Source organism: Macrotis lagotis, chromosome 5, assembly GCF_037893015.1.
Source record: "Macrotis lagotis isolate mMagLag1 chromosome 5, bilby.v1.9.chrom.fasta, whole genome shotgun sequence".
NCBI classification, from domain to species: domain Eukaryota; kingdom Metazoa; phylum Chordata; class Mammalia; order Peramelemorphia; family Peramelidae; genus Macrotis; species Macrotis lagotis.
In genome coordinates this window covers 127,730,794-127,746,972 of record NC_133662.1, presented here as the reverse complement: position 1 = coordinate 127,746,972, position 16,179 = coordinate 127,730,794, and the positions used below count along the sequence as shown (strand labels likewise).

Below are 16,179 nucleotides of genomic sequence, written 5' to 3'. Positions count from 1 at the left end.
AAACTGAGATAAATAGAGATTAAGTAAACCCAGGGTCTTACAACTAGTAAATGTGTGAAGTTACATTGGGACCTAGATCTTCCTGACTCTATCCATTGAACTATCTCATTGCCCTAGTTTCTGGGTAAATAATAGTTCCTTTTGCCATCTTGACCAATGACTGACAAATACAACAGAATTAGAATTATATTGTGTTGTATTTAGAAGGAAAAAAGTTACTGAAAAATGTGACACTTTTTTTCTTTGTGGAAAATATTTGAGTTCCTGCTTCAGCAGCACATATACTAAAATTGAAATGATACAGAGAAGATTAGCATGTCCCCTGCGCAAGGATGACATGCAAATTTGTGAAGCAAAGGAAAATATTTGAAAAGAAATTGAAAACATTTACGATTAACGTCAGAAAATACAGAAACTTCAATTTGGAAACTTAGAAATTGAACCTAACATCCCACTGATTCAGGAATCTTCTAAAAGACCCTGACAGATTTTTATCTGGTCTCTGCTTGAACATTTCCAGGGATAGGAAAGGAGCAAAAGAGGCAGCCCATTCCATTTCTGGAAAAGCTCTGAAACTTTTTCTTAGTACTCAGTTTAAGTCTGCCTCCCATTAACTTCTACTCAGTGGTCCATGTTCAATCCTCTTTACCAACATGGAAAACATTTAATCCCTTTTCCACTTGAATCTCTAAATATTTAAGGACAGCAGTCATGTTTCCCTTAAGCTTTTGTATTTTCCAGACTGAACATCCCTAGTTCCTACAACTATTCCTTATAAGAAGTAGTTTCCAAACCAATTACTATCCTGGCAGTTTTCCTTGGGACCCACTCCAGCTGTTAATTTTCCTCTTAAAATGTCATACCCAGAAATAGACACAATAGTACAGATGTGGTCTTACTAGGGTAGAGTACAATGGGGGCACTACCATCCCAATTCTGAGCTTTCAGGGCACCAAAAAATTGCTTGAGTTTTAGGGACAACCATGTCATATTGTCTAGAGTTATAGAATCATAAATTGTTATATAATTGGATGACCTTACAGATTATATAGTTTCTTCCTGTCTCATTCACACATGGAGAATCTAAGACCATAGAAAGGTTAAGTAATGTGCCTAGCAAACAACTAGTTAATAGTGGATCTAGAATTAGAACTGAGGATTATTGATTCCCAGTCTCATGAGCTAATATTGTTTATGTCTATAAAAGTCCTGTTTTTTTCCCCACATAAACAATTATCAAGTCAGATCTCTGTCATTCTTTTCTTCTATGGCTGTTCTTTTTTTAATAAATTAAACCCAACACTTTCTGTACATATATTCAATTTAATTTTTGTATTTATTTTCTGGTTTGTTTTTGTATTGTATCCTTTTAGAAAAAATGTAAGTTCCCTGAGAGCAGGGATCTTTTTATTTTGTCTTTATTTTGTCAATACCTCATATAATGATCAATATATTATAGGCACTTAATGTTTTTACTTTTAACTTAACCATGTTAACTTTGATCAATCAATCTATTCTATTTAGATATCATTGAAACTTTATTACACTAACTAGTATCTTATTTGTTTTCAGCTCAATATCATGTATAACTGCAATGTCTTCTATAAAGGACAGTTACAAATGCTATATGATAAAAGATTAAAATATATATAACTTTTTAGCATATCTAAACATTCCATCCAAGTTCAATTGAGTATGTTAATAAGCAAATAAATTTAAATGTCTGTTATGTGTTAGGCACAATATAGATCTAAGTGAAACAGTTTCTGTCCTTGATAAATGTTTTGTTGGGAGAGACATTATATATGTATAAGTATACATAAAATATACATAACAATTTATTTTGGGGGGGCTATTGGGAGGCAGTAACAAAACAAAGTTATAATAGTTTGAAAGATCAAGAAGTGTTTCATATAGAAAAATGATGCTTATTTGAAAGCATTCCAAGAGTCAATGGTGATGAGGTGTCTTCCAGGTTTGGGGGCAGGTAGAGAAAATATAGAGGGTTGACATCAAACTTTGAATCAAGACTCTTTAAATATTCTTGTTTGACTAGATACAAATCAACTTAAATCTGGATCCAGGTCTTCTTCAAAAGGCACTATGCTTAAGGAAGAGCAGAAACTTCTTTTACTTAGCCTACAGGCAAATTATCAATGTCCTTACAATTTAGTATACCATCTATACTAATTCTATGTTGTTCATTTTGTTGAGCTTTGTTTTACTTCAGAGGTAACTTCTTTCAGAGAACCCAAACCAGAAGAAAAAATAAAACAGCTCCTAGGTAGCTGCTGAAACTGTGGACATTTCAGAGGACAATCCTAGACTTATCTGTGATGAAGAAACCTAGCAAAACCAAGACCACTATGACTGTATTGCTTTTATGAGAAAGAATAGAATTCTGATTTATTAGTTATGTGACCATGGTCAGATCATTTAACTGGGTTCCAGTTTTCTAATTTATAAAATGAGCATAGTAATCCTTGTATTATTTACCTCATGGAGATGTTGTGAGGATCAATGAATGCAAAGGGCTTTGTAAAGATTAGAGTGATGATTTTGATGACTGATAGCAGTGACAACTTCTTATTTATTTTGTATTTGGAACTGCTTCTCACTCTTTGCCAGCAGAATAGAGGCCAATTTCAATCACCATCATCTTTACATGGCTAAAACATTCAAGAATCCCTTAAGTGAAATACATAAATGACTTTAATGGTGACTGTACTTGAACTTGGTCACCTCCTAGGTTGTTGTCCTTCTGATGTCTGAATGCTAAATATTCCTCCCTGCTTCTGAAATATACAGTTACTTAGGTTACTTTTCATTCTTATCCAGAGAGGTATCATGCAAGATTTTGCTAGATTGGAAGCTGTAATTCACACATACTAACTGTAGCATTAATTTTGTCCAATCTAACTATCAAAAAAGACTAATGAACCAATATTGAATCTTAATAATCATGTATGTATACCTGTCAAAAAAGATTAATGACTCAATATCAAATCTTAATAATCATGTGTGTCTATCTTAAATGTTCTCAAATTATCCATTTAATAATCTCTTTCTGGAATTTTGTTAGAGATAAATATTAGGCTTAGAGGTTCGTGTATTTTCAAATGCAGCTTTTAATCATTCTCGGTTTGACAGAGTCTCATACTTGCCATGACTTTAAAAATTTGTAACAGGAATTTCATGATTAAAATTGAAAAATATTTTCAAACACTGGAACTGGAGGTTCAAACTTATTTAAAATAAGTGAAAATTTGATGATTATAATTGATCACTACTTGTCTTCATGGCTATTCTTTTTCTTTGTCTCCTTCTATACAGTTCAGTGTTTCAAACAGAATACTAATTAATGTTTTTTCTCTCCACTATAAAGACAGAGGAAATCTTTATTGTTGGATTTGTTTATTTGTTTTTTTAATTGGTAGTAAAGAGCACAAACATTATATAAAAATTCTTAGCACCTGGCTTGATAAAAAAATGTAAAGAAAGAAAAAAGATCACTCTAAAAGACAAGTGAGAGTGTAGCAAAAGAACACTTTATATACTGCTTATCTGGATTTTGGATCTTGTCAATGAGAGTTTTGTCCTTTGGTTTAAATCAAAATACTCGAGGACCTTCTCATTCTCCATCGTTCTTTTTTTTTCTACCTATGTTATAACTATTATGTTGTGGTAGACAAGATAATTAGCTGTGGCATACCTGGTATCTCATTTGTAGAGTATGTTTTGTTTTGTTATTTATTATTTATTCATTTAATTATTTATTTTACTGTTAAAAGCAACAGACCTTTTATTACAGGCAAATTTTACCTCACTGTTAAGTTTTTAAAAACAAAAGGAGAACACAAGAGACAAAAAATGTGAGCAAAAAATACCTGTCACCCAAAAAAATTGGAATATAAAAAGATCTCTAAAAGATGCACAACTCACAAGGGCAGGCTTAACAAGATGAAGAAGGATGTTGAAGATCCAAGGAAGAGGTATCCTCCTTTTTTAGCATCCAGGATATGGGACTCTCAGTCATTCCTCTAATTCTTCAAATGCCAAAGCAACTTGCTTCAGGTCAGACAGACAATTGAGTATCTGAGGTTGTATTGAAATTCAGGTCCTCCTGAACTTCAGGGTAGGTGCTCCACCCCCTGCATCATCTAGCAGCCCCTAATTACAAAGGTAGATTTGAACTGACTGCTTCCTAACTACAACTCTTCTGTATCTGTCTAGCTCTAATCATTAGGATATTAGTTTTTCTTCTGTCTTTTTTTTCAACTTCAATCTAGCTTTTACCTTTTGTTCCTAGTTTTGCCCTCTGGAACTAAGCAAAAATAGATCAAACTCTCTTTTCCATATGACAGTTCTCAGAAAATGACAAGAATCTATGTCTATGGTGTGGCAGGCATTGTGCTAGGTTCTGGGAATGCCAAAACAAAATAAAATCATTTTCTTCCCTGAAAGGGTTTGCATTAAATTAAGTGAGAGGTGAAAAACATTGATAGAATAAATGCAAAGTAAACACAAAGTAGAAGTAGTTGTGGGGAGGCAGAAGAAACTAGGGGGAACTGGAGAGGGCTTTATGTGGAAGAAAATGATGTTGAGCTATTTTGAAGGAAATAAAAATCTACAAAGAAGATGCATTATGAGCACAGGAACTAGTCTAAAAGAACAAATTTAGGAGTGAACAGATTTAGGAGCCAGAAAGTCGATTTTGCTGAGTTGGAGAGGGTTGGAAGATTGGGTCCAGGTTGTGAAGAATTTAAATGTCACACAAAGGAATTTGCATTTTAACCTAGAGGCAATAGAGCCAAGGGAGATTGACTTGGAGGGGAAGGATATGGTCAGATTAGCATTTGAAGAACACTTTGGAAACTATGTGGAAGATGAATTGGAAAGGGAAGAGATTTGAATCAGGGCTGGAGGACCTCTTTATTAGGAGGCTATTGCAATAGTTCCGATCAAAAATGATAAGAATATGAGCTAAGGCAGTGATTATGTAAGTAAGAAGAAACTGAGGAATGAGAGAGATGATTCAGATCTAGAAACATCAAGGTTTGGGGCAAGGAAAACTATATTAAAATATTGTATATATGCTTTTATTCCTTCACCCCCATGCACCATGATGACTTCTCTTTTCTAGGCTATGCATCCCCAGTTACTTCAACTCATTCCTATGATCTCAAGTCCACTGACATTCTGTTATCTTACTTGAAACTTTCTCCATCTTATTTTTGATCTTCCTAAAAAACATTACATTCAGAATTGAACATTGAACAGTGTTTTATTGTGAGCAGGTGCAAATTAGTTTAAGTTCCAGGTACAATGTTTAAAATTCAACTAGTACTCTTGTTCTAATCCACTTAAAAGACTTTTTCAAAAAGAATACCCTTTGAAAGTATATATAGTAAAATAAAATACTACTCAATTCTTCTTGCAATATGGCAAAAAAGAAACTAGTTCTTTGAATCATGTTCCTATTAAAGGCCTTTTTATATTCCAACTGGGGGAGGCAAAACATCGCTTAATAAATAAGTCAATCTAACTAATCTTCTGCTAGAGCATTTCCTTAGTGTATAGTGGATGCCAGGTCACCAAGGAGAAGAGAATGAGGGAGTCAAGGTAAAAGGAATACAAGGAAAAAAATATTTAGTTACAGTAGGGCAGTTCCAACCTTGGAAATTTGAAGGTACTTGAAGCACATTTGCTCTTCTCCAGTGATAACTCTTCATCATTTTATTCATTAGTCATATAAAAAATGCTTTTATCCCAATGTGAAAGTTGGGCAGGTCACCAGTTAAATATTCCTTTATTTAACTTGACTATTTTAATGTTTAGGGACTGTCAGCTTATGCTGTTGTCTCATGTTGTCCTTGCTATCCAGAAGAGCTTCCATATTTTTTTTCATATAAACTACTGTCTAGGTATACCTTTATTATCTTGTACTGTTGAACTTGATTTTTTTGAAACCAAGAATAAGACTTAGGATGTATTCCTATTTAGATGCATTCTACTATATGTCTCCCAATGTTCTAGCCAATCAAGATCTTTTAGTGTCCCGACTGATCCACTGTGTTAGCTATCCTGCTCTGTTTTATGACCTCTGAGAATTTAATAAATATAGAATCTATTCATTTAGCTTAATAACTGGTTTAAGGAGAAAAAAGTCACGTAAAATAAAACCAAGGACAGTTCTCTGGAACAGTTCACAGAGAATCTAATTTCCAAGGGGACACTGAGGCATAAATGACTATTCTTTGTATCTGGCTATTCAGCACTTCTAAATCCTGCCATTCATGAGTCTATCACTGAGAAAACAATTCTTCATCTTTCCTTAAATGCTCTAAACTGCTATCAAATAGAAACAGGGGCAACCAAACCATATATAACATGATCTCTGCGGGCCTCATATCAATTTAGAAAAACAAATATTAACATTAGTCATTTTGCAGTGCTTTTATTCATTTTTAAAAAATTCTCAGTTACATTTTAGCCTTGTTTGTCTAAACTAGGGAATATTGTGGGTCACATTTGGCCTATGGGCAACATATTTGGCACTTCTGCTTTACCTCACATTTCCTTACTTTTTCTGATTTTTCCTACATTAATGTATCTTTGTATTGTATAATAGTATACTGTCTCCATCCTTTTCATTCTTTTAGAATAAGGAGTACCCTTCCAAAATCATATTCTAAAGGCAGCCATTAGTTTCATCCTCCCCAAATTCCACTGACATATGTAACATTTAATTTCTCTATTTATTTGTTTTAGTACCTCTAGTTAACTGTGCTTGGGGCCCATATTTTGCATGTTGATATCTCATCTATATCTGTGGGTTTTATAACTGAATTCTTTCTTAGACTCTTACTAGTTGTGTGATGTTGGTCAAGTCCCTTTTCTGTTTATCTCAGTTTCTGCAACCAAAAAGTAAGTTAATAATAATATCACTTTCCAGGTTGTTGAAATAATATTTGTAAAGCAGTTAAGAACACTTATCACAGGAATGCTTTATAGGAGGAAATTGAGGTAAGAGAGATTAATTCATTTTTCTAAATATATATAACTAGAAAATTATTGAACTAAGACAACTTATTTCCTCTCAGAATCTGCCATTCTATCCTCTACCATCTTGGTGCTTCTAGTAAGTCTTGTTGAACTCTCTACCTGAAGACTAACCAATATGATAGAACTTGTAAGAATTTACAATTTTCTGGCATAGCTTTCAGGAACCCAGTGCCATCATTGCATTGTAATAAGACTATTTCAGTAAGACTTTCAAGAAAGAGGTCCCCGTATAATATCAAAAGACAGGGAAGAATACCTCCAGAACACTGACTGAATGCCCTATGGAAAATTTACAGAAGGTCATTGACAAAAGACACCCATGATATAAAAGGAATGGATAGGTGATAAGCTGATAAAAAGGAATTGAGAGTTGGCAATCTATGCTGTTTGAGGGAGTAGCCCTCCCCATTCCCTGGATCCCAGTGGATTCTAGATCCACTGAAACATTGGCATGCTAAAGAATCTAAGTAAGGTAGGTGAGTGTATGAAAATGATTATGTAAGTTTATGGTTTTTCTGAAAATGTTTTTACTAAATTCAAGTACTCTGCTCATATTCCAGGAATGTATGTAGTCATTTAGTTTGGGTGGAGAAGGGGGGGAGGGGGAAAAAGACTGAGTATGGTCAAAACAAGAAAAAAGGGACTGAATTTTATTATACTGACTCAGGAAAATTCCCTGGAAATAAGACCACATGGAGAAAGAATGTGCTTTGAGATATCCTGATGGGATCTTTCAATTTCAGGATGTGTCATTTCTGTTATTAAAATGACAGGAAATAAGAGTGGCAAGAGTGTGGACAGGAAGAATGTAGAGAATTATGGGGGGAAATATTGTCTTCCTTTCATATCAACACCAAGAATTGAATATAAAACTATGCAAGAATGACAGGGACAATATATCAATTTAATATGTACTCCCTGATGTTTCATCAAAGTCAGTGATAGGAATCACTAATATGATTATAGTATTTTGTATTAAAATGATGAAAAAAGTTTCAGTTTTTACCTAAATTCTGTACTTCTATATCAGAAGCTAGAACAGTAATTGTTTTGTTTAATTAGCTCATTTTCAGTGAGCCTATGTAAAGATGGAAATGTTTTTGCAATAATACTTTGAGTGAATGTTTTGAATATATTATATAATATGCAACATATGGTTGTGAATTTTACTTGTCAAAAAGGGAGTTCATTATTTCTGAATATTTTCAAAGAAAAATATCCATTTGTTTTCTTAATGTTCATTTTGTGTTATCAAAGTCATCATTTTCCAAAATTTGTTTTGCAGTGAATCTCATATTTCTAATGGAATAAAAACTGACAGATGAGTAATGTTTAACTATTGCATTGAAAAGTTGGAAATACAAATACAATTTAATGGGAGAAAGAAAAAGTACAAAACTTATTATGTTGCAAAAGACAATGAGATAATTTACAAAGGAGAGGTCCAGGCAAAGTACTGTGAGAAATCTGAGAAAGAAGAGTTCACCTTTGCCTAGGTACAGTTATAGGTAGAAAGGGGATTCAGGGAAGATAAAGTTGGCCCCTGATTTGAGACTTATAGGAAAGAAAAGAACTCATCTGAACTGAGTTGTAGAGACAGTGGTCATGAGTGTTAAAATGAGTAAATATATAGTGATACAAGAGTAGGAAAGACAAGAATAAGATATAAAGAATAATACAAATAAACTGAAATGCAGAATAAGGGAAATAATATAAGTTTGGAGAGGTAGTTTTAGTCAGGTTTTGGATCATCTCAAATGCCAGAGTCAAGATTGTTTATTCATTAGAATTGATATTGAAAGGAATTGATAAGACCACTTTAGAAAATTGACCATGTTATATATCAGAAGGATTAAGCTTGGGTGGTTTCACTAAGAATCTAGGAGAGGATGAATGAGTAAATCTGCAGTAGGAGGAATGTGATTCCAGTTTTGATTAGATGTGAGATGTGGGAAAGAGCATAGTCAAAGATAACTATAGGAATCTAAACCCAGCAAAATTAAAGGTCAGTGGTGTTATTGAGATGCATTTAAAGGATAAAGGATAATAATACAAAGTATTTCATATATATTTGTTAGAGAATGAGAATTTATAGAACGCTTTCATCTAAATAGTAACAAATGCTTATATATATGTATACACACACACACACACACACACACACACACACACACATATATATATGTTTTTGTTTAGTCAGTCAGCTGTTTATGACTCTTTATGGTGCCATTTTGTATTTTCAAAGGTGCTGGAATGGTTTGCCATTTCCTTCTCCTAGTCTTTTTACAGGTGAGAAAACTAAGGCAAACAGTGTTAAGTGACTTTCCTGCAGAAGAGTGAGTGTCTGAGGTCGAATATGAATTTAGATCTTCCTGACCTCAGGCCAATAATCTGTACTCTGTTCCACCTAGCTGTCCCTGCATACATACATACACACATGCACATATATGAATATATAGGAATACATTTGTATAGTAAATGGATAAATACATACATATATATGGAGGGTCTTGTTTGATCTTTATAATAATTTTATTAATGAATGACTATCATTTGCATTTTAAATATATGGAAATAGAAAGAGAAATTTTTTTTAAAAAGTCCTGAGTGATATTGCTAATAAGTATCTTGGACAGAATTTGAACTCAGATTTCCTGACTTCAAGTCCAGGGCTTCAATCTCCTGATGTGAAGATCATTTGATATTCAAAAAAAGAGAATAAAGTACAGAGAAGGCACTATTTTTCTCAGTTTACAGATAGAACTACCACATTAACCTTACCCTGAGACTTCTTTTCCAAATGGCCTGAGGATCATCACTGAAAGGTCAACCACTGTGTGATGAATAGCAGCTCATGCTGCCATCAACCATGACATAGAAGGCTTGTGATCTGCATCTGGAAAGTTACTACTGGCTCAGATCACTTTTCTGAAATACTTATGTAAGGAATTTAAAGATGAGGAAATTTGCAACAGTAAAATTGAGAGATACATCCATGGTCATATGAATAATAAGTGACCTAGTAGTATAGAACTCGAGCATTTTGATGGTCAGTAAAGAGTCTATGACAATCTATATTAAGGACAATACAAGGAACACTATCTTTGAAGTTAAAAGATTTGAGTACAAATTAATTTTCTGACAATTCTATCTTTGCAAACTTGATCAAGTTCACCTTAACCTTTGTAGACTTTCACCTGCAAAATAGTTGGGGAGTCTTCCAATTCTAGGTCTATGATTCTGTGGTCATTGATACAAATACAGTGGGGTTAATGGTAAATATTTCCTTCATAGTATTTTTTTTAGTTTTTTTTTTTTTTGCAAGGCAATGGGGTTAAGTGGCTTGCCCAAGGCCACACAACTAGGTAATTATTAGGTGTCTGAGGTCGGATTTGAACTCAGGTACTGTTGACTCCAGGGCCGGTGCTCTATCCATTGCGCCACCTAGCTGCCCCATCATTTCATTTTCTATGTATAAAACTGATGGGGGTAGCCATCTTATAGTAAAGAGGGTCCAGTTATTCCTCAGAAACAACCTCATCCTGTAGGTTTATGCAAATACTGGCATCAACCTATAACCTAAAGGCCCAAACTCCATAGTTTCCCTGAAATACTGGCTCAAATACACATATTTCTACTATGTAAATAACAGAAATGGTTATTGTTAATAAATCATTTAAACTTTTCCCTAACTCATCCAAAGATAATTTAAATGGTCCCAAGAACAACTTTTAAATTTACTTCCTGTCTGAATTGAGGGAGAAAATGAAAGGTGCCCCCGACGAAAATGCAATGACCATCCTTCCCAGGCCAAATAAACACTTTTATTTCCTCTCTTTTTCTAAAATAAACACATCTCAACCCAAAGTTTATCTTTTCTTCATTCGGAATTCTATTGTGGTACTCACATTGCCACAGAAAAAGGGCAATGTTATTGAACATGCATGCCTTGGTAGGGGAACATACGGCATTTATTACAAACGAATTCCAAATAATTAGCGTAGGAGATCATGAAATGTTCAGAGGGGGAAGAAAAGAGCCAGGGCAGTATTTCAAACAGAAGGGGGTCCGGACCATTAATGGGTAATCTGCACTGCTTTTGTTAATCCCTTGGGGCTCTGGTTACAGGTGGTTCGTATTTCTGAGCAGTGAAGTATGTTAGATGAATGGAAAATTTCTCTTTAACATTTTTCCACTCCTCAGCCTTTGCCTGAAACACACACACACACACACACACACACACACACACACACACACACACACACACACATATAAAGACACACAAAAAACAGATAGGGCATCTGGCTCATTCTAACTTCTGATTTGTAGAAATATCACCATGTCCTTAACTCCATCCTTTTGCTATTCACACTGAAGAGATGTGAGCATAAATTTAGAGCTACAAAAGACTGTAGAGATAATTACATGCAATGCATTTGTTTTATAGCTGAAGAAACTGAGGCCAAGAATATTTGAGTGATTTATCCAGGGTCACAAAACTACTAAGTTCTGGAGCTGTGTGTTTGTGTATGTGTGTGTGTTTGAAGTAGAATCTGACCCCAGATTTTCCTTCCAAGTCTAGAACTCTACCCACTATATCATGATATTTCAGGATTCCTTTATCAAAGAAAAAATAATCAGGGGGCAACTAGGTGGCACAGTGGATAGAGCACTGGCCCTGGAGTCAGGAGGACCTGAATTCAAATCCAACCTCAGACACTTAAATAATTACCTAGATGTGTGACCTTGGGCAACCCCATTGCCTTTCAAATAAGCCAAAAAAATTAATCAGGAGAATGCCATCCCTAATCAGTTAGACTGGAGCTGTCCCATGATATAGATATGAAAGTATCCTGGGAAATTATTTAGCTGACTATTTCTGTTTTATAGATGAAGAAACTGAGACTCAGAAAGATTAGATGATTTGCCCAAGATCACACAGCTAGTAAAAGTAAGCTGCAACACTCAGAACTAGACCCTAATCCTCTGTACTCTACATTTGAAATTAACCTGATAGAATCTCACTAAGGGAATATTTATGTTACTTTTAATATAGACTTATTACTATACCTTTGCTATAGGAAAAACAAGAGTATATATGATTTAATATTTAAGCCCACTGGGTTTCAGGAAAAATATACTTTTAAAACAAAAGAATCTACATTTTTTCATTATGTTGCCTTCGACTTGCTACTAATAGCTCATGTAGCAATGAGTCAGAAAAATATGGATTATCTTTCCCATAAAGAACATCTGAATTTAGAAATTAAAGGGAAAGGATGCCTAACAAAATAAGGCTTTGAGTTTTATCCAAATAAGAATTTGGAAAGTCAATTGAGGAGAGGAAGTTTGACAAATATGCATGAATGCCAGCTTTGCACATCCATCCCTTAAGCAGAGTAATAAAACATCTGCAGTATTGTCTTTCATCTTTAAACCTATCCAATTTTATTTCCCATTACTCTTGAACATAAGCTCTTCATTCTAGTCAGGATAATCTCATTGTTCCATGGACATTCCTTTTACATTCTTTATTTTCCAGCCAAACCAGACTATTGGAATTCAGCATGCTATCTCTCACCTCAGTGCATTTATGTAGGTCACCATCATGCCTGGAATTGATAGCTTTTGTGTTGGCTTGCCCAAAGGTACAAAAGATAGCTGTATTTGCCATCTAATATCTTGTACATAGTAGATTGTAGCATGGCATTCAGAAGTATCTCACCTGAATGTCATTTCTATATGAATGAAGTAGCCTTCTCTACCAGATTTGTCTTAATTTACAACAAGGTTAAGGTTGTTGGGAGGTCACTAGAGAAGCAAGGGAGAAGAATTCTGTCTCTAGAAGTATCTGAGGGTGAAGGATAGCCAGAAGAATAGTTTGTTGTTATTGTTGTTGTTTTTTAATTCTGATAATTCCTTTTTGTGAGGGAAGGAGAGTTGTGAAGATTATAAACTTACTAACCATAAAAAACCTTCAAATAATCAAATGAAGATTAAATCATATACAATCTCTTAATTCTGTTAATTATAATTTGTTTTTAATGTGCATATTAATTATTATTATTGGTTTATAGAGCTGTAGTTGGTTTGTACAATGTGATTCTTATTCTGCTTTATTCATTCTGTAAGATATTCATTCTTTAAAACATTGGAATGTAGTGTGTGTTAGAAAAGATCCGTATTTATGATGTGAGGGCTACTAATGCTTTACAAGGTTGTTTTTCACCTTTGATGTCCAAATGATTCACCCAGCTCTCACCTGTGGTTCCAAGAAGATATAGCATGCACAGCAGCCACACTCCAGTAAACCATTTTGGCCGACAGGTGAAACCATGTTGAGTAACTGAGGTGTCTCAAAGCCATTGCTGAGTTAGTTAGAAGGGCATCCACCCCACGTATGTGAAGACTTTCCTTGGTGGCATGGGTAGATGAGAACAATTTGTCCCAATGCCTGTGAAGGCTGCTGAAGGAGGTAGGACACTTAGATGCTCTGAATCACAGAGCTTGATTAGATATCAAAGATGTCAAGGTCATCCACTGCATCTCAAGTTATCATCCGTTACCTTTACTCTGTCCAGACACTGAACTGTGATTGCTCTGGAAGAGTGAGGTTGAAGACTTTGTGCTATTCTGTCTCATTTAAATCCAATTTATGAATGACTTAAAAGACATTACTCATATTATTTTACCATTGTTTACCTATCTCAAAGTCCTATGGCAACAGGTAAGCAACAAAGTAGTAAGTGTAGATACACTGGGACCTTGCTTACATATAGTCAAGGTCATAGGTTTATCTTCTCATTGGAAGCAGAAGTGGGATTTGGAAGCCTTCTGAGTGTCTGAGTACTTTTAACGATCACACTGCTCACCTCCTTGAGTGAGAAGGGACTAGAAAAAGTGCCCTAAAATATATCTGCTTATCCAACTCTGACCTGATTACCATAAAAGGCAGGGATCCCACCCTGCATTCAAAACATGTAAAAATGTATAGGGGAGACACTGGTATTGGAACACCCAACATGGCATGACCTCATCAGAGAAAGTACTGTATTTTATGAGCAAAGTAGAATTGAAGTAGCTCAAAAGAAAACTGAGATGCACAAATTTAGAGAATTCACCCTGAATATTCACATGGTCTAATTGTTCAATGACCTGTAGTAGAGCTTTACAAGCTTATATTGGTCTGATCAGCCATAGTCAGATACATGTAATAGGACTCTAACATAGTGATGTCATTTTGATCCTCTTCAAGAATGAAGTACTGCAATATTATAAATACAAAAGTACTGTAATCAAATACTAACTGGATTGTGAGGGGAAAATATGGCCCATGAGTCCATGGATTGAAATATTTTAATTTTTCTTATTCAGGCATGTGACTTTGAGTGTACCATTCAACTTCAATATTTCCATCTATAAAATGAGAGTGTTGGATAAGGTAACCCCTAAGCCAATTTTGATCTAAATCTATGATTGTTTGATCTGTTACTTCAAATATGCAGGTTATACAACTGACAGTTCAGATTATAATTCAGTAATGCCTGCCATCTTAAATAATTTTTTAAAAATTTTTGCTAGGCAGGATTAAGTGGCTTGCCCAAGGCCACACAGCTATGTAATTATCAAGTGTCTGAGGCTGAAATTGAACTCAGGTACTCCTGACTCCAGGGCCAGTGCTCTATCTGCTGTGCCACCTAGCCACCCCCATCTTAAATAATTCTTGAGCATTTTTTACAATTCAATAAAGAAATATCTGCCTAGTGTGCTGGGGGGGGGCTTTCTCATTTTTGTAGACATTGCAAGTATAACACTTGAGCACATGGGCTATTTCTTGATCATTCTTTATGTGTAATTCATATTTTTTAAATTTTATTTCAGATTTATTTATTTTGCTGACATTGCCCAATTAACTTTTTTTTTAGGTTTTTTGAAAGGCAATGGGGTTAATTGCTTTGCTCAAGTCCACATAGCTAGGTCATTATTAAGTGTTTGAGGCCAGATTTCAACTCATGTACTCCTGACTCCAGGGCCAGTGCTCTATCCACTGTGCCACTTAGCTGCCCCCCAATTGCCCTTTCAAAACTTATTTTATCCTTCATTTAAAAAAATTGATTTCTAAATTCTCTTCATTCCTCTCTTTCCACAGAAGGTAGGCAATATGATATCAATTATACATGCAAAGTCACATAAAACATATTTTCACATTAGATACGTTACAAAAAACTAAGATTTGTGTTTTCATCTGCATTCAGAGTTCAGAGTCCTCATTCTTGATAAAAGACTAACATTTTTTTATCATGGGTCCTTTGGAATTGTCTCAGATTATTTTATTGATCAAAGAAACTGTTTAGGCCTGATGATCATCATTACAGTATTGCTATTACTGTGTATAATGTTCTCTTGGTTGTCCTCACTTCACTTTGCATGAGTTCATATAGATTTTTCAAGGTTTTCTTTTGAAACCATCCTGTTCATCTTTTCTTATAACACAGTAGTATTCCAACAGAATCATAGACTATAAATTATTTCGTCATTCCCTGACTGATAAGCATTTCCTTAGTCTCCAGTTCTTTGTCACTATAAAATGAGTTGCTGCAAAGGTTTTTAAAAATAAAGATTCATTCCCTTTTTTCATCTTTTTGGAGTAAATAACAAGTAGTAGCATTTCTGGGTCAAACAATGTTTAATAGTCCTTTGGGCAGAGTTCCAAACTGTGTGTGGACCAGTTCATATCTTCATCCACATTGCATTAGTTTTCTAATTTTTTCATATTCCCTTCAACATTTATCATTTCCTTTTCACTTTGGGTTTATCAAACCCTAGATTACTCTGATTATTTACTACTATGTATTATGTACTTAATCTATTATACTGATCCAACATTAATTCTTAATCAGTTCTAGTTTTGTTCTAATGATTACTGCTTTATAATAGAAATTGAAATCTGGTTTTCTCCATATTTTTTTCATTGATTTCTTTCATATACTTGAACTTTTATTCTTTAGAATACATTTTATTATTTTTTTCTAGCATAGAAAATATTTTTGGTAGTTTGGTATTGCAGTAAATAAGTAAATCTATTTAAATAGATTTATTATTTTACTCTATTTA

General features: G+C 34.3%; 1 non-coding gene across 1 annotated transcript; it reads left to right on the top strand.

The window, feature by feature from the left end:
• The first annotated feature begins 264 nt into the window (after positions 1-264).
• LOC141490381 (U6 spliceosomal RNA) lies at positions 265-367 on the top strand. Its single transcript, XR_012469208.1, has one exon. It is a non-coding gene; the product is annotated as a U6 spliceosomal RNA (small nuclear RNA).
• The last annotated feature ends 15,812 nt before the right edge of the window (positions 368-16,179 follow it).